Below are 19,436 nucleotides of genomic sequence, written 5' to 3'. Positions count from 1 at the left end.
AATATATGCTGTCAACATTTGGGATGGGATATCAACATTTTTGCAAAATATGGGCTCATTTTATTTTGAACCTTTCTATCTAAAAATGTTTTTTCCTCTTTTCCCAACCCTTAGCTGTCAGGAAAATACATTTTTTTATATTTACCGGTGTTATTATTATTAGTTATTTTTAGACCTTCAATTTGGGTTGGGTTCATATATTTTCTGGTTTATATTTGAGCCTTTCTGGGCTCCGTCGTCTGTTAGCAGATAATAATTTGACATGGCTAACTTTCATTTCTCTGGGCTATATCCTGGTAATCTTTTATAGTTACATTTCCAACACTTGGCTACTACATTTGATTGATAAGGTTTGATTCATCTCGTGTTATTTGTGTTCGCTTTTTGCCAACTTTCAGCAATTTCTTAGTAAACTTTCTATGTAAAAATCCAAAAGGAATACAGCCAATTATACGTGTTTTCATCATATGAAACAATAACCGAAAATCACGGACTGTAATCATAAAACTCGTCATCGCCGCATTTTTCATGTTCAAAGGCGTGCGGTTCTAAAGTGGGGAAAAACAAAATCCACAAACACTCAGAAAAAAAACCCAATTAAAAAAAGGAAACAACATTTGTGTTGACAAAGTTATTGCGCCGAACTCGATTTTTGGCGTTTGAAACTGCGCTGTAAGTGTGTTTAATTAAAGAGGCTACGCGTTAATCAGATACGGTTGGTTACAAAGTCCATGAAATTACTAATTAGACTTTCATTAAAAGGTAGTGCTTTATCATCTGAGGAAATCATCACCTTTAAAATGCTTTCAGGAAGGCAGCGTGCCTCTTTATACTGCCTTAAACAGAGGGGGAGAAAAACTGAGCTTTTGAAGTGATATCTTATTTAGCATTCGCAGCTAAATTGGACCATTAAAAGACGTCATTGTTTGGAACGCAATTTATCAGACTAATTAATGGCACTTGTTTGGGGGGTGGGGGGTGAGGGGGCTGACAGAAAAACAAGTTCCTGCAGGAAGAAAATAGTTTAGTTTGGCTGAAAAAAAAAACCACCATCAGGTGGCGTGTGTTCAGAGCTGGAGCAACATTATTTTGATGTCAGATTCTGACATTAACAGCTGTTGGTGGGAAATTATAATCCTGACACCGTGGTTTATTCATATGTTGTTTTCTCTGTTTGTCCTCTTGGTTATATGAGCCCATCAGTGCAGCCTACAGGTGATTAAAAAAACTTTTTCAAATTCAGCATTACAAATCAAGCTTTTTGAAGTGTAATTTTAATTAAAGTATATTACAGTCACTTTCAAACCTACTCAACCTGTACATAAACTGGAGGCAGAACAATATCATTTCACCTGCAACTTGATTCCAAAATAAACATCAAATAAGAACGTTAACTAAAAATGAGTTTTATTTTATGTCATTTGAGTGTCCGGCACCTGAGGTGTCTGTCCAGAGAAAGTCTGGCCCTCCGACAAATACAGTTGGTGACCCCTGGCTTAGTGTAATGGCTGTTTAACAACTATGTCTGCCATTGTTTGGTCAGGTTCAGCTGTTTTAGTGACAGGATAATATGTCAGCGCTCCGACCTGTTTGTTTAAAGGACACGGGCTGTGGAAGAAAAGACAATCTGTTCTTCTGCTAATGACTGTGTGATTCAACTGCCATGGAGATCACCTTTTTTTTTCTTCACTGAGTCACAGGATGAGAGAACACGAGGCAAACTGTTGATGCTGGGCTGATGTGTGTAGAGAGCTGATTAGATAGTTCACCGCAGTAACACCCATTACAAAGGTCAAAGGTGAGGGAGGGTGAAAAGTGAGAAGTAATACTGTAGGTTTCCCCAGTGTCAGGCCCAGCTGCAGATGTTGTGGAGGAACAGCCTCTGTAGCAGAGCTGTGTTCTGGAGCCTAAAGTCAGAAGTACAGCTGGATGCAGGTTTCATGGAATCGGGAACTTGATCGGGTCCACAAAAAACTGCAAACTACACCTGATGCATGATGACACTACAGTAACTTCAAGCAAAACAAGGCACGTCGGGAATGCAGCTGTTTATTTGCCCTGTAGGCCTCATAAACCTTTGCCCTTGAAACAGCAACTACTGTGGCAACATTCTGTGCTGCCATCTACATGTGGACACATGTAACACAGAACTCAGTGCTTCTGTCGGGCTCTAATAAACGCTCACAAAATGAACAATGGAGTGTAAATGTAGGGCACAGATCTCGAAATACGATCTTTGGAATAGGAATTAGGCTAGAGCTAAAGCGACTGGCAAAATAATGAAATTAATTAGCACAGGCAATTGTGTTTGATTGTGTTTGATGTCTGACGCCAATTGATGTCGTTACTTTGATTTGTGCCACAACCTGGATCTTTAAGTGGAAACTAATTTGCACCTTGCTATGGCCGACATTCAGGCATTAAATCGTGAGTAAATAAAGCGGACGGTCACATTACCCCGTCAGGGCCGTTAACAAAGCAGGGCCCTCTACGTGGTCCTAATTCCCTGCCCAGTTGCGGAGCTGATCTGTGGCCCGGCCAATTCCCTGTGCTCATTGTTATAGAGGACTTGTTTTTTTTTTCTTTTTGTTTGGACCTTATTAAAAGCTGTGGTTACAATTAGGGCACACAGTAAACAGGCTTGGCTGACAACAACAGAGCAGACACTTAGGCGCGAATGTGACATGCCACATATGACCTCGAATGACTTGAAATGATGCTGGTCGTTACCAAGCGGCTACATCATAGGAGCACACCATTTAATGAAGATGATTATAGTGCGTGATTTTTAACTCTGTGATGCACCAGGCGTTATATATAAAAATCCAACACCTCTCTCTCTCTATAGATCTGGACTGCAGTACTGAGATGTATTACTGCATTTTCTAAAGAGGCTGGGGTACATACTTCACCCATGCATTATATGTTGAAGTACTGTTTAAATACATGTCACTGTATGGCACAATATGATGCAATCCTTAGAGTCTATGGTCATTACTTTACACCATAGAATTACATTTATATTTATTTACCCCCGACCTAAGGACGTTAAGGTCACACACAATCAGCAGTAGTTTCTGCCCAACATCTTTAAGCACAACACACTCATCAGAAACACCTGGCTGGCAGAGCACCAGTCTGTGGTGGCTGCTCCTGTTCTACTCAGTCATATCATACCACCCAACCAATCACAATTAGATCTGCCCTATGAAAAACTTCAGTGTGACCTTTAAACTGCCACTTTGGCTCACCATCTTTCAGTGTGTTCCAGGGAAATATGTCCTCTGACAAATGTGTTCCTTCATTCTTTAAGAATGAATGAATTTGAAAAGCACCATGTTAACTTGTTTAATACAAGCTCTGGGGGGTGAAAAAAAATCCCCTTATCTGTCATCAAAACGATCACAGAGTATAATCATCATTTTATAGTCAGGATTCATGCTGTAACATTCAACAGTTCTTCACAGTCACTATAGTTTCTGACATGATACTGCAGCACATAATGCAGCCTGTAATTATCTGCTTCCTGACAGTGGGGGGTGAAGTAAAACAACCACCAGCTCCTGTGTGCCTTTCATAAAAAGCTTTCCTCTTCAATAGCACTCGGTCTCACAATGACTTACTTGGATTCGTGAGGAACTTAAGCAGGATCATACCAGGAGGGGCAGCGGCAGAACAATGACATCTGCCCACAGAACAAAGACAACAGCACACCTACTCATCAACTGGCTGTACTGGCTGTTTTCTTTGGTAATTTCACTTTGCGTGTTTGGCTTGATTGCTGTGCAATGTGATTAGTTGACTCACTCATTTATGGCCTATACTTGGCCTGACTACTCTCCCAGTCTGTGTGTGAGTTAACACCTCAAGGTCCGGTTCCTGGACTTATTACTGTATAATAGTCATTTGTGGCATTTGTTGTAGTGGGTATTCAAATAGCAAATTCTGCACAGTAAAAATTATATTTAAGTTCTTAAGTTTTTTGCAGAAGTACATGATCCAAGAATTCCTGGCAGCAAAATAACACATTTGTGGAGATAACGTTTAAATTTTACAAGGTTAAACTCAAAGTCTAGGTCCAGTTTATTTGAATAGTTGAGTTTTAAAGTGACAGAATGTGCAGCAGAGTTAAGGTTCAGCACTGACACTGAGCCCTCCGACTTGTCCAAGTGCACCTCGGACAGGAAAGGCTGGAGGGTTTGGTTTGAGAGTGTGTGATTAAGATAGCACAAACACATTTTCAGTGATCTCTAAATGACGACTTAAAGGGGCTTAACACGACAACTGAGGTCCAAACTGGTGGTCTGCAGCCCTCATACAGCCTCGTACAAGAGATCAGATCAACAAGAAACTTTCTCTGCAGCTCTTCCTTTCAACCACCCAGTGGACAGGATATTGCATGTGCACAGACAGGATGTGTAGAAAACAGCATGATTGGCTGATTCAGACCAGATAGACTCAACAACCAGAGGCATAATACAGCCAGTGGTGCAGTAACCGTCATGGGAAAAAGTTATGTTTAATACCTTTTTTTATTTATTTTTGTAATGATATATAATGATTAAATGAATAATAATTGATGTTTCTTCAAAACTAAGTAGCTGTTACTTTTTTTGGCAGGAAATACAGACTACCCATTGTGAAGTAGTTTCTTAAGAAACAATTTTTGAACTTATCTCTTAATCATTTTGTCGGTGTCCACGGGTTCTGCTTAACAATGAGCTGGAGTTTAAAAATGCCAAGGAGTATGATGAAATACTGCTAGCATTAACACCAAGATTCGTGTCCAAAAGCTTCCCAAACACGAAGCCTTCACACCTGATCATCATCAGGGTTAAAAAAAGGAGCGTTTCAATGTTTCATAAGAGCCGGAGGAAGAGAACAGCTGTTGTTCAACTCCATGGGTGAACTGTGACCAGCTGACCACGCTGGTGTTTCAGTGATAAACTTAAACACAGTTCAATACAAACACATTTGTAGTTAACATTTTAACGCGTCAACCTTTCTAGTAGACAAAGGCATCGACCTGTTTGCTCGGTGACGGCCGATACATTTGCAAACACAAATACAGATTGATTAAGGACATCTCAAATAACATACGATCATTAGACCTGGCTTCACTCCAGCTTACTGTGCTCAGTGATCTAAACCAACAGAGCTACGTTTTAGAAAATGCCGGAACAACTGTTTGTAGAATAAACAAAAAACAGCTCAGACAATGCTGTTGTTGTCCTGTGCCTAAAAAAAATAAAATCACACTATGCATCAGACATCACCATCCTGCCTGTGGGGTCAGTGGTGGCAGGGACACTGCCTCCCTCTAATGATACAACAAATGATGGCAGAGAGGGGCTGTGTGTGTCAGTGGTGCCTGTGGTGCTGGAGAAAGAGCAGGAGGAGAGATAGCTGAGGTAAAAAAAAACATTAATTATTAGCCCCAGTGGGATCTCTTATATTCTGTCTAGCCTGGACAACACCAATTAATACAGCAATTATTATCCTGGCCTGTGGCACAGGGTTGACTAAGCTGGCTCGCCTCTCTGACGATTACAGCGTGAGAGGGAGCCGCGGAAGAGAGGCATGCCGAAGCGAGATTATTCATCTCATGCTAAAGCCCTGCTTTTATGATGCATGAGTGATGAGGGAGATAGAGCCTGGGAGTAATTTGGTCTGCAAATTTCAAGTCAGCATTTACTGCAACACAATCTCCCTGCAGATTAATTTCCGCCGGCTGTCGTCTTTACGCACGCGGTGCAGCATCGATATGATAAAGAACGAAGTGCACGGACTTTTTCTCACATCTTTGCTCTGCGTCTGTATTTACAAACGGGCCCTAGAACACCACACTAACACCATGTGTGACAGGTGTAAAGTTTACACACACACTTCTCTTCTCAAAGGTCTGACCCGGGGCTCCTAAACATGGTCTTCGTCCCCTGCCATTTCCAGGCTTGAATTCTTCAGCAGATATGAGCAATAGCTTCACCTAGTCTCTGTTGTGCCACTATCATCATTAAATTTCCTTTTAGAGCAGAGCAGATGACTGAATGAGGCTCGGAGGAGAGAAAATCTGCCGTTTCAAATAAAATACTCTGCTCCCATTATCCCCTACTCCAGTCAAATGATCCACTCTGGTCCATTCTTCCTTATCATCTTTTTGGACAGGAGAGCTCTGGGTCTTTCCTGTTCTATATTTTGCGCCTCCTCGCCTTTGCTCTCCTGCAGTGACAGGGGAGTCTTAAGCACATATGCCCCCTTTTTACCCCTGCACTGTAAAATCCGTGCTGACAGCCAATGAAAACAACACAGATGCTTGCATGTTATCTTGACACTGCCATGTTAAGCTCCGCTCTCGTGATGCTAAATGGTCGTCATAGACCCTTTAAGATGTGTGTGGCCTAATGTGCACTCTTAGAAAAACATTATGCTGTGTAATATGTTTAGGTTTAGTGAGGATACAGTAGGCAGGCGCCGCTCGCTGTCACAGGGATCAGCAGCTCTTCATCAAATCATTGAATAAGCTGAATTTCAAAGGCAGCAGTGGGCCGTTCTTCAGGATACAGGCGTTCTGGTTAACTTACTTTTGTTTTATTTTTAGTTTAAAAAAAAAATACATAAGCACTACAAAGAAACTTCCAAAAGTAATATTTAGGGATTTAGGGAAGTTTGCCATCAATTTTTGCCCATTATGTGACACAGACAAGTCTCAGGGAAACAAATTTAAAATGATGTTCTACATATCAGTTCAGCAAACCAGCAATGGGAAACAACACTGCGTTTCTGTTCTGTCTTTAAGACTGGCCGATCTAATCTGTGGCTGCTTCTCTGTGGGATCAATTGAGAAAACAATTACGGTCGACAGGATCTTGTCTGACAAGCCCTTGGAGTACTGAGAACGATTAGATGCTTGTATTACATGAGGAACTCATTTCTGGATTAGCGATGAACACAATAAATTCTGAAATAAGTGGAGGAACACACACACACACACACACACATATCCTTTTCACGGGAGACGCTCAGGTGATCGCTGCCACGAGGGGATTTGTCAGCACAAGACGGAATCTCAAACAATAACGTGGGGTGATGGGACACCACGGAGCACAGTCAGACTGGGAGTCACAGCCTGTTGTGTCAATGACTGTCTCCACCAGGAAACCATTTCATTATAGTGTTTAGCAGCTTCACGAATCAGTGTGTTTCAGATGGTCAGTTGTGACCGAAGGTGAGTCAAAGGATGGAAATTGGATTAGAGACGGAACTGGATTAACGTCAACATCACCTAATGTCACTTCTGCAGCAAGATTAAAGAATGTCGTCCAGAAATCTATGCATGTTTTCACGATTTCTTCTAAACTTCGTCAGATGTAATCTCCTGACTGACCTTTGACCTTTCACTTTTAATTCTGTCTGTTTTTCCTAAAACTAATTTAACAAAATGCTCAACTCTTAAACTGCTGCTTTCTCCATGCACTACCAAGATTTTATATTCCATTACGACAAAATGAAAAATAACGTATTTTACTTCATTTTTAAACCACTCCAATATCAGACAGCGATCAAAGGTTCATTTAGGAAGTCGTACCTTCTGTGTTGTGTTTGCTTTTATCCAGCAGGGCCGTCATTTATTTACAGGGGTGTTGCGTTGCGTCTCTGTGCAGAAAACCGGTCGGGCCTCTAAGAGCAGTCGCTGTCATTGTCACTGTGAGGTGTAGGATAACAGCTCTTGAGCAGGTTGTAATTAGAGTGGCTGAGGTGTAATGAGGGTGCAAGATTCCTACTTAGGCAGTCGGTGCCAAACTGGACCAGGGCACTGATGACACACCACAGAGTAGAGTCCCAGCCAGCACTGGACTGCCACCTTCCTGCCTGAGGACAGCACCTGAGACAAGAAACAGCACAGTGACTGTAGAGGAAACACTGGACTGAATAAAAATAATAATAATAATAATAATAATAATGTAATAGACTCACTGAATATGGTGTTATAATGTAATAACATGTTCATGATAATGATAAAATATAATAAAGGCATTAAAATGTGTCCCAAACAACATGCTTTGGCACAAAGTCATTTTGTGTCGTGAAAAAATGTGCAGTTCACTGACTGACTGATAAATGGGAAAATAAGCTTGTTTATTTTCGGTTGGAAACACTACACCTCTGGCTCTCTGAAAAACTGCACATACGTAACACACATATACCCACACAAATGAAAACACCAAAATGAAACATTATATCAGTTTGCGTGATCAAGCCAAGACTGATTGTACTGCACACAGGAGGAGGAAAGTACCACAAATACTACACACCAGATAAGTGCCAAGAAGCCAGGTTTCTAGTCGGGAAATTTCTCTCGCAGTTCCATCAGTTTATGTTTTCAGTTGAAAAAAAACCAAAAAATTTTAATAATGATGCATCTTCCCATATAATTCTACCTCTAACATTTCCCAGCGAGGGAAGAGCAACTCTCCCTTCAAGAATAATAAGAACAATCCAGCTGCACAGAGAGATGTTTATTCAACACTTAAACAGCAAACAACACTGAACACTAATCCTGTACAAACTGTTCTCCCCCGCACCCCCCCCCCTCACCCTGTCTCTGTTTGTGTGTTTTTCTACTTGTGTTTCTAACTGTACCAACTGCGCGCCCAGAGTTTGTTCGTTAGAGTACAAACTGCTACTGCGTGATTGAACTTTCAAATTAGTTGGTGAGCCACTCTTCTGACAACACAGCTGAGAATTATAATGAGGAGAAGGAGAAGAGCGTTATGTCAATAACGTGTTGACACATCATTCTCCTCGCTTGTTTATTAGTTCTTTAATGACAAGGATGTCGTTGCCTCTGCGACTCAGCTGCCGTCCTGGTGTGTCGTTTAATCAATGACAGCGTATCAGAGCAACGTCGTGTCGCCGAGGAGCCACAGAGCAATTCTATTAATTACCAATCTGCAGGAGAACACGATAACAATGAAAATATTGGTTTTCACCAGGGCAGGAAGCCGTTTGTACACATTGTACATGTGCCCCGCCCTGAGAGGACAACAAGTGGGTGGGTTGTGATGTTACCGAGGTCAAATCAAGATCGTCCATGAATTAAAAATCTGAAGTGCGTGACACTATAGTTTAACTAATAATTACGCTCGGGACTGTTCCTCCTCATGCAACTGTGTGGTTTCTCCTTGTTACAGTCAAGTCTATGAGAAACCTGTTTAACAGTGTCATTATCTCTAATTTTCAATAATGAACCCTCAGCAGAAATGTCAGAAGTTTAAAAATGTGTCTTCATGAACCTTTTAATAAACTGAATGGAACCTGACTGTTTATAAGACACAGGAGTTCACCACAACAGCCGCTGTGTACAATCTCCACCAGTACAACAACAAAGGGCCTGAGACAGAGGAGCTAAGAACAGTTATACTGGGCCAAGGACAGTAGCCCACCGTTAAAGCCCACTTGGCTTAACTGTACACGTTAATGTAATTCTCCAAATATTTTTTATTGGCTGATATTATTTTATATCCATCATAATCACACATGTCTGGAGTCAGACACGTGCTGCTTCTGACGGAGACTGATTTGATCCTAGAGGCCTAACGTTGGTGCCAGTGGGAGCAGAGCCACAGGCCGTAAAGTCCATAATGTAGGCCATTACAGCAGGCAGCCCCAGTAAGACCGAGTCCTGAGTGGCTGCCAAAATACTATGGCAACACTCTCATTTCCCCAGCCTCGGCCAGGCAGCTGCAAGAGTGTCCAAAAGAATGAAAGTATGTCTTGGGAAAAATGTCAAAAAGATGAATCAACACCTTTGTTGATGGGTTACAGGTTTACTGTTCTGGACCCGGAGACGGTCAGTATGAAGAATACTGCTGGGTACTGACGGTGAATCAAACTGATAAAAAATATGTTGAACGTTTGCAAACATTGTTGTGGCATATCTATATATATATATATAGATATGTATATATATATAGATATATATATATATATAGATATGTATATATATATAGATATATATATATATATAGATATATCATCACATGGAGATCGTATGGACCATCACTGTAGACAGCAGAGACAATAATACAGACGTCTCTTTATCCCATTATGGCAGATTACATTCCTTATTGTTAAGAAAAAAACTGAAAGCTGTTGTACCTGTGTTGATATGTCGCTCAGAGAACACAGCAGCTGGTGTTGTGAGGTGGTAATTGCCTGGATGGTCAGAGACCTGGAGAAGAACTCTCCAGTGATCATGTTGGAGAAGTTGGTGCTGATATGGAACACGATGGATTTCCACCGTCAACATCTCATTTTCCAGCTCCCAGTTTTCCAAATGACTGTAGAGACAGTGAAACAGGAGCAGCTGCGTGTTAACACTGTGCTAATTAAGTCTGTGCTATTAAACACTTAGGATGTGATCACTGTCTTTTATCCAGATTACAGTCTTGTTTATTACAATTATCATACATCATGTATTCAGCCTAATCCCTCTGATCATACCCTGTTAATAGGTTTAATTGACGACGAGTTGTTGACTGGGACCTTCAACGTGATGGATCTTGATTACGCTGTCATCGAGACGTCGAGGCCCGCAATTAATATTGGCAATGTATTAAACATTAGCAGCGGTTTCTGTGGAATTCTATCACGACATTTGTCTGATTTAAGTCCTGTTGACCTAAATACCAACATTCTATTACAAGAGGCCTATCAAAGGAAGATTAGGGAACATGTGTCTGAACTTCCATTTTTTAAATATTTTTTATATTTTAGTTGATATTTTAGTTGCTGTTTAACACCATACTTATATTATTTACCTAATTAACCTTAAGTCATGTCAAACAATCCTTCTGAATTTGCGTATCTAAAAACACAACTTTATTTCCTTCTAAACCAACAAGTTTTTTGTCCAGTACATCATTTTTTGTTGGGTTGGTGAAGCCACAGCATCACAAACTGCTTCAAAGGTCATTTCCAATGAGTGGAGCCTAAAGTTTAATATTCAGTAAAATTTCATCCATTGATTCTTAATTCATCTGCAGTGATGTACAAATGCTTCTTCAGTGATTTCCTGCCAGTTTTAAAATCTTCCGTGAGTGTATTTATGCTCTCTCCAACTGTTTGATAAATAATTGTTTCCTGTCAACTTTTAAATGACAATGTTTTGTGTTGGCGACGAATCAAAGGTTAGCTGTAGAATGTAGGTAGAGTTTCGATTGGCTGTGGCTGAATGACTGAGTAATTGTAATAACATGGGATTTGTACTTGTCATAGTGCACAACACTTTTAGAACAGGAAATAAAAATAAAAAAACATTATTTGACTCACACCTTAAATGAGGAACTTGTGTGTGTGCGTGTGCATGTGTGTGTGTGTGTGTCAATAACTCCCCAACAACTAATGCAGCCATAAGAAGACCATATGTGAGACAGAAACCTGACCAACCCTACACTCTGTGAATTGACCTCCTGTCTTTTTTCTTAATCTGAGCGCAGACCAATGGATCTCCATCTCCAGCACCTCGGCAACATCACCTGCACCCACTCAGCCTTTCACCTGTGTCACACATGAAAGGCTGAGTGGTGAGAACGCTGAGCAGAGCTCAACCTCTCTCACTGACTGCCAGACACTGGACCTGTCTCACCCACGGAGCATCGTCTAAGGCATTATCTTTCCACGGCCTCCCCCGAACAGGAGGATCTGTGATTCCCAAGCAAGGTGCAGCGCGCTGCTGTCACTGCCCACCTCTTCATTGCTTGCACCTGCTAAAACATTTGAGGTATTTGAGCAGCAGGGCAACACATTTGCTTTTCATTTAACCTGCCTTTGGAGACCTTTGAAGCACATAATAGCAGAGCGGCTCAGCGCCCCCTTGCTCCCCCCGTAATCATTTACCTAGTAAAGGCACATTCTCTGCAGCTAACCCATCAAGCGGAAAACGAGTTTGGCCCACAAATTCTCCCTCCTTCCCACCTTTCCTCCCTTTGCTCTTTCACTCTCAGTCTGTTTTCTTTTTTTTTTTCTTTTCCTCCCAATGTGTTACTCCCTCCCCTCCCCATTGTGAATCTCCTCATGCAGTCGCTCACTGACTCCACTGTATGTGAATGAGGGAGGCACCGAGCCAATTGTTGGCCACGTCTGGGCGTGACAGGTTTCGGGGGATGGTGTGGCTGGCAGCCCGCTGATACAAGATGGCTAATTATCTTCAACCTTCCAATCAGGGAGAAATGTCCTGGCACACGGAGTATAGCCTTTGTATTTTGGGGGAGATAATGAGGCCTGCGTGCACCTCAACAAGAAACAACACAAAGATGGAGCTGTAAATTCAATTTGGGAATTGAGCCATATTTGGTCCAAATGTTTAATCAGCAGGATAAGAACATATGCTTGAATTTTTACTTGTGAATGTCGTTATTAGGCAGATGGGGCTCCAAGTGTGTGTTTTGGTGTGTATATCATCGAAACCTCTTACAGCACAAATTATGCTATAATTTAGCCTAATTTAGTAAAAAAAAAGAAGAAAAAAATCCTCGGAATTTTTGGTCTACGGCTGAGCTGCTGCTTGTGTTTTCTTTGAGCCAAAGTTCTAATTCACCAGATAAACCATGGCATAAAAATCTAAATCAGACATTTATTAAAAACATATAAAGTGCCAAAAAGAAAAACTAGCCGTGATACTAAATGTCACATTTTAGGTGTTTAAGGACATGAAAATCACCTGTGGTATAAACAACTAGGACAGAAGTGCATTTTTCTTTGGAAGCTAAAATCTTGTGTCTGTCTTTTTTAGAGATGTTCTGCTAAGATTTTCTAAGAGTCTTGATATACTGTACTGTGTCTGGAGGTGTTTGTAACTGGGAGATTATTCAGTCAACAATAATATAAAAAACATATTTACCAATTATAAATAAATAGAATTGATTCATTTCAGTGCTTTTTTTCAGCCTGGTTCCAAAGTCCTGTCCAGGACCAGTATTTGGGCACCTTCAGTTTAAATGACATTTAAAGGACTTTTTATATCCACTATAAAAACGGGCACAAACTGACAACAGAACAGTTGGGAACAGTTGGTTGGCTGAACTCCTCTGTTCACGCAGTAACAATATTCACCTCGGAATTCTCACCTGGACCTGGGAACTTTTACAAGACGATAAACACACACCGGGCCAAAGATCGGAATATTCCTCAGCAGAGAATGTTCTTAGAAAATGCCAACAGGTGATTTGGCCCAAAGGCTCAGGTTCCTAAAACATTAAATCAATGTTTCTGTGGTTCAATAAAAACACACCAGGAGGAGGCGATGTCCTGATACAGAAAACACCTGTATTAACTGTTTATCGTTCTTATGGGGAGGGGAACGGGGAGCAGGGTCTAGGTCGAGCACAACAGGTGTGTTTCTTCAAAGGAAGCCCATCCAGGACACTGATGTGTGTGAGTGACAACACCACTAACTAAGATGTCAAAAGCAGACGATCATCGTCCACATCTGGAGCGTCTGCAGCTCATCTCCTGCTCTGTGACGTTAAACCTGCAGTTTTTCAGGAATCTCAATGACGGATGAACGACTGCAGCGTTCGTGACCAGCTGACCCGCTCCACACACACACACACACACGAGCTGCCGTCCAGAGTATTAAAACAGATTCTGCAAATGTGGTGTCAAAAAAAACCCCAAAAAGCAGTTACACAAAAAGAAAAAAAAAATCAAACAATGGGAATATTTTGTACTATAGTTTTAAACATCTATGTATGTAATGTAATGCAAAATATTAATTTCATATAATTTGTATTAAAATTATTTCAAAGGTCATGGAAATTTCAGCCATTTCTAGCTGTAATATTTATGAGGTTGTTCTTAATTTGAAGGTGTCAGAATTTACAATATAGTACTTTAAAAAAGTACTGTTGGACTGTTTAAAATAAAAAAAACCTACAGGTTCATTCACAAAGACATGACAACAACATCACTGCAGACATCTGTACCACAGCGCTTTCCAGTCATTTTGTTTCATCAGTTCCTCTTTGAATTTTTCTCTCATCCTTCATGAAATTCCGTCCAACCCTGAAAGCCACAGCGGAGAGTTACAAAAACTCTAGAAGTGGTTATATTTGTTTCAAATGGAAAAACGTCACAATTGACAATAATTAATGCTCCTAAACTTAGGAATGCCTCTGACAGTTGACTGTCTGTGGTAACAGCTAAAAATAAAACCAAAGAGGAGTTCATTAAAAACCCAAACCCATAAAAGTACCACGTCGTCGTCGTAGCTCTGACGTCACAGACACGTCTCAACACTTTTGACCACATGCTTCTCTTTAGAGCTCAGTTTATCACAATCACTGAGTAAGTGGAGCGTCTTCATCACCTCCTACCAGGAGACACTACAATTAACCTTTGACCTTTGCCCAGTAACAACAGTAATAACCAACTTCGTCACAAGTCTGTTGTTCATGTTTGTTTAACACCAAGTCAGATTTCATGTTCTACACCACAGTGGACAATATATGAAACATTTATATTTGTTCCTATGGAATTTCATACATTCCTGCGGCTATCTTTGTTTTGCTAACTATTCATGTTCTACAAAGATATTCTCCCCTCTTGGCTTTTTATGACTGTATTTTAGTGTAGATTATTTTAATATTTATTTACATAAATATTAGCCACAGTTTTGTGACTATTAGTTTAAAAAAATCATATTTATGTAAATATATATATATTTATGGCTGCCATCAGCACATTTCAGGATTTAATTCAAATTATTGTTAGACTCAAACCTGTGACAGACATATATATACTTATTTATATGTTTTGCTATGGGATGTTTATGATTAAGATATAGTTATGTTATTATGATTATCTTCAGTTATTGTTGTTCTACATGTTAGCTGTAGACTTTAAACTGTTTTAATTCACTGGGTAAATTTCTGACTTACTTTAAAACGATGACCTTTTGGCACTTATATTCTCATATTCTGGAGCTTAATATATACACGTTTAACTAATTTATCCTGGTAATAGCCATTTCTATATACTTTCATTAATCTTTTGGCTCACCAGGTATTTCTGCTGATATCCTTTCCTTTCTTTTTGTGGGTAAAACTCTGATTCTAATGTCGACCACAGTTCCCGTCAGAAAAATAAGAGAAGGGAGAAGACAGCAACTAAACAGTTGGAAGAACTTGACTCCACCACATCTGTCTCTGTACTTAAATAATCACAGAAGTATGTCATTGACGCGGGAAGACCGAGTTAATGAGGCCAAACATTAGTGGATCCAAGGAAGAGGACAAATATTTACCCTTCGACAGTTGTTTGTGTTGATATGCACGACTGTTTCTCTCTCAGTTATGTCAACTGGAACTTTAGAAAGGCAAAATTATCTGTGGTACAAATCTTCTATAATATGGTATGTGTAAAAAAAAAAAGTAAGAAAGAAAAAGACACGGGGGTTTCAAATGAGATAAATCACACCTGTATCTCTGGTAAAACTGGCAGAGTGTTCCTTAGATTGCACTCAAATTACTCCATTTGTTCCCTCAGATATTTTAATCCCAGCTGACCTCAAACTTCCCATGAACCAGAGGCTGAACAAAAGGCCGCCCACTGTCCGTGCAGTAAATCTGTTGTCTCCCTTCTGGGCCCTCAACAGGGGATCATAGATCAGCGCTGCTCTGCAGCTTGCTTCAATTTACTCAATTAACTCGGTCGGAGCACTTGTAAGTTCTGCAGATGTTGCTTTATTATCACGGCCTAAAATGTACAAGTGGGTTCAGGAGCCTGGGGTTGGGGCCAGGTTCACCAAAGGGTAGGGGGAGGAGGGCAAATCATTTTAATCCCCCAGTATTAGGGGAAACCAAGGATGAGGGTAAATAATAACAGTGAGTGTGAGTCAACAGCTGCTCTTCTGTTGTTGTTGTTCTCTAAAACCATCTCAGTCCGACATGAACAGTGATTTCACTCATCACTTTAAAACATGTTGGACGTAACAACTTCAATGAAAAGCTATAAAACAAGTGTGTCTTAAGTCTGGTTCGAGGATCAGCTGTGGCACATGGATAAAGTAAAAAAAACAAAAACAAAAAAAAAAACTTTCACTAACTTATAGCTCTTTTATGACTAAGTTTGCGTTTGTTTTTAAGGAATTATTTGTATTATTTTGTGAGATTTAGATATTATTTGTCTCTCTTTTTTTGTTTTCTGATTTATTTATCAGGAATCTGTCTAGGTTATCCAAATTCTAGCTAACGACAGGTTGTGAATTGTTTTTCTTGATTAATTTTAAGCTAATTTTGCTCTTTTAGTTATCATAGCCAATCTGTCTTTATTTTATTTTTTTAATATTTGAATGATTATGATAATAATAATAATCTGATTATTGCTATTTAGCAATTATGTTTAGCATCGTATTAGCATTCAACTAACTTTTGTTTCGTTTGTTGAATTTATTAGTTAACTAATTTTTTCAACTAAATTCCAAATATTTCTTAGTGCTGACAGCACTTTTCAAGAGCTTTGTAATTATAAAAGGACTTGTACACTGTAAAAGTTTTTTTCATTATGCAAGTTATTTTAGAGTCGTAGATTTTAGTAGAAATGTGTGTGAATCTAGGTGACATGGGTTCAACACAGGTGAGTGCAATGAACTAACTAAGTGTATTACTGTGCAGAGCAGTTGTGAGAAACTTCACTGGGATTTGTCGTATCAGCAGTAGGCCGTATCAAGTCTTTTATGAAATCTGGCCACTCTGGACACTCCTGTGATAAGATGAACACAAACACTGTTTGTTTCTTCCTTTGTTGCAGCTGTTGGACCTCTAACCAAGCTCTTTGACTAAAGCTCTGTGAAGATCTTAGCCACATGCAATAGCTTAGTCCTTCAGCCTGAATCATTTGCAGATGACAAACCTCAGGAGACTGGCCATAAGTCATGATCACAGCATTATTGCAATGCCTACAGTTATCTCAGAAATGACCTCGCACCTAAATAATTTGCAATATTTATCACCCTCCAGTTATCGGACAGATCTGTGATTTGCTAAAAAAAAAAAGTATCTTCTATCCACTCCTAACCTGTCTTGGATAAATCAGAGGAAGGCTGACAGGAGGAATGTAGAGGATACAGTAAGGAGGATGGTAATATTAACCAGTTGTGGTTACCATCAGCATAAAACATCCTGCCAACACCCTCCATGTGCGCTCATACGTTTCCCTCCTGCATGGTCAACTACATTTCAATTAAGAGCAGCAACACAAGATGACATTCATGGTGTTTTAAAATAAGGTTTTGACAAATGATTTTCCTCTGTGTAGCCCCGTGCGTTCGCTGCCTCTGCTGCGTTGCGTGAGGGCTTATCTCCGTGCTGTTGGTGAGTCACAGGCCAAGTCAAAGTTGTGAGGCTCTGCAGCAGTTTTAATGGCTTGCCAGTTGATTTAAATGTGAAAGGTATCGCTGGTGCACAGGTACAGACGGAGGCTGCGGCAGCTCCAGGCCCCGGCTCGTAACCTCACTCCTCATAAACACTTCAGAGTTAAAGCTTGGCACTGACGTCGCCCTCAGTGGTTCTGACCATCCGTTCTCAGCTGATTAATGCACACAAGTAGATGTCTGAATTAGTTTAGGATTACTAGGACACCATGGTGAACATTTAGCTGTAATTTATCTTTATTTAAATGATAACAGACTGAAGACTGAGATTATTTCAGTTTCTGTTACATTAACACAGATAATAGACAACTTTGAAAACTAACATCCTGAACAAAAAGAAAATATCTCTGTTAATGAATATTCTAGGCTAATGTGGTCAATGTCGTCAAAAGGCAGAGCTGCCATTGACTCAGGGATGAAGACTCACTAAAGTAAGACATCATTCTTTTTAAAATTTAATAAAGTTAATGTTTTGACATTATTTATAAACTAAGCTAATAACATGCCACATCTCTCCGCTAATCTAAGAAATTAGAGTTTTTGTAATTTCTTATTAAAATTATTTTATATTACCAATGAGAACAACTGAATTCTTTGTCAATATGACAACTAGGACAACGTTAGCACTAACTCATTATCAATGAGTTAATGCTAACATTGTCATAGTTCTTGGAACCAGATAATGTGGCTAATGACTCATTGGCCACATTATCTGGTTCCAAGAAGGTTGGGTTGTGTGTTAACACCATTACAGACACTGCACTGGTTTGCCAACAACATAAGAAATATTTAATAGGTTCTAAGAAAAAACTCTCAAATCAAGAATTATTGCCTAGAAACGTTAAAAATGGCTCATCAACAATACCAATAACAGTATCAGCTACAGATGTAGTATTTAAGGCCAGTTTGAGCACCACCAACTACAAACCCCTCACTCTTAGAGCCACGTGCTGAACCCAACAGAACGAGGCCGTGAAGAGAAGAAACAGAGAACCTTCATATCTCCTGCAATAAAGATTCAAACATTTTTACAATATTGCTCTAAGTTATAGTCTGGTTGTTGACATCTGCCTGTTATTTCAAATATGTTCTCCTGCATCATTTATCAATGTAATCATTCACAGGTGAGTTCAGGCCTGAGGAATTTAAGTTTGGGTGTTGCAAAATATACATCCATAGACAGAGCGCCTTATAATAATCATGGAAAAATGTAACAAATTCTGCAAACTTGGTGTTAGTGTTACTACAATATGACATTTGCTTTGTTGTGGCTTTTCACAGACATTTTTGTCCAGATGAAGAATCTGGAACTATATGCCTTTGTGTTAAATTCTAAATTTCCAATAAAACAATAATGCCTGACAACAGTGTATAGAACAGGACTCGCAAACTTTAAGTTACGGCTGGGTCAGACACAGATGACCTTTGACTTGATGTACCTGAATATATAGTACTATAGTAAACCAATGTTATGCAGTGCAACACTTCTCATTATGCAGATCGACACTACATTAATTAACACTATTGTATTTATAGGCAGAAGACAGCATGAAAGATATGACACTTCAGCCAAACATTCTCTTATATTTACAGCAAACAGAGTAGGAAGGCTATACAGTACCAAGGAATCTCCTACTAACCACGTTCCCCGTGGGAAGAATGTTTATCCATATTAATGCGACTTATTTTCTGTTCAAGGTGTGTTCCGCGGAATCATGGTACACATTTAATTGTTAATCCATCTGCTCGACAACAACCGAGATCTCGAGGAATAAGCCCTGAGTCACGTTGATCCAATTATGCCAGAACGGAGATGTTAATGTAATCATTTGCCATCGCACTCAACAACCTACACAGATACTGCAGAAAAGCTGCTTTAAGGTTAAGAACGTCACGGCGCCGGTGCTGTCGGAGCAGCAGAAGAGGAACACAAACTGTTTGAATTGAAGTAGTGACCCCAGAGAGTTGGAGGTGAAGGGTCTGGAGGTAGGAATTGTAAATGACA

The 19,436-nt window shown here is 39.9% G+C and overlaps 1 long non-coding RNA gene across 1 annotated transcript in view; it reads right to left on the bottom strand.

Annotated features, from left to right (window-relative positions):
• The window catches only part of LOC103387469 (uncharacterized), a 37,655-nt gene extending 27,147 nt beyond the window's left edge, over positions 1-10,508 (bottom strand). The window contains exons 1-3 of the long non-coding RNA XR_003051274.1: positions 10,159-10,508; positions 7,782-7,882; positions 7,586-7,702 (exon numbers count right to left, since the gene is read on the bottom strand). This is a non-coding gene — a long non-coding RNA (uncharacterized LOC103387469). The remainder of the gene's footprint in view (positions 1-7,585; positions 7,703-7,781; positions 7,883-10,158) is intronic.
• Between the last annotated feature and the right edge of the window lie 8,928 nt (positions 10,509-19,436).

The sequence above is a fragment of the Cynoglossus semilaevis genome, chromosome 12 (assembly GCF_000523025.1).
Source record: "Cynoglossus semilaevis isolate Cse_v1.0 chromosome 12, Cse_v1.0, whole genome shotgun sequence".
NCBI lineage: Eukaryota > Metazoa > Chordata > Actinopteri > Pleuronectiformes > Cynoglossidae > Cynoglossus > Cynoglossus semilaevis.
The sequence above is the reverse complement of the archived record's forward strand: the minus strand, read 5'-3'. Positions and strand labels throughout refer to the sequence as shown.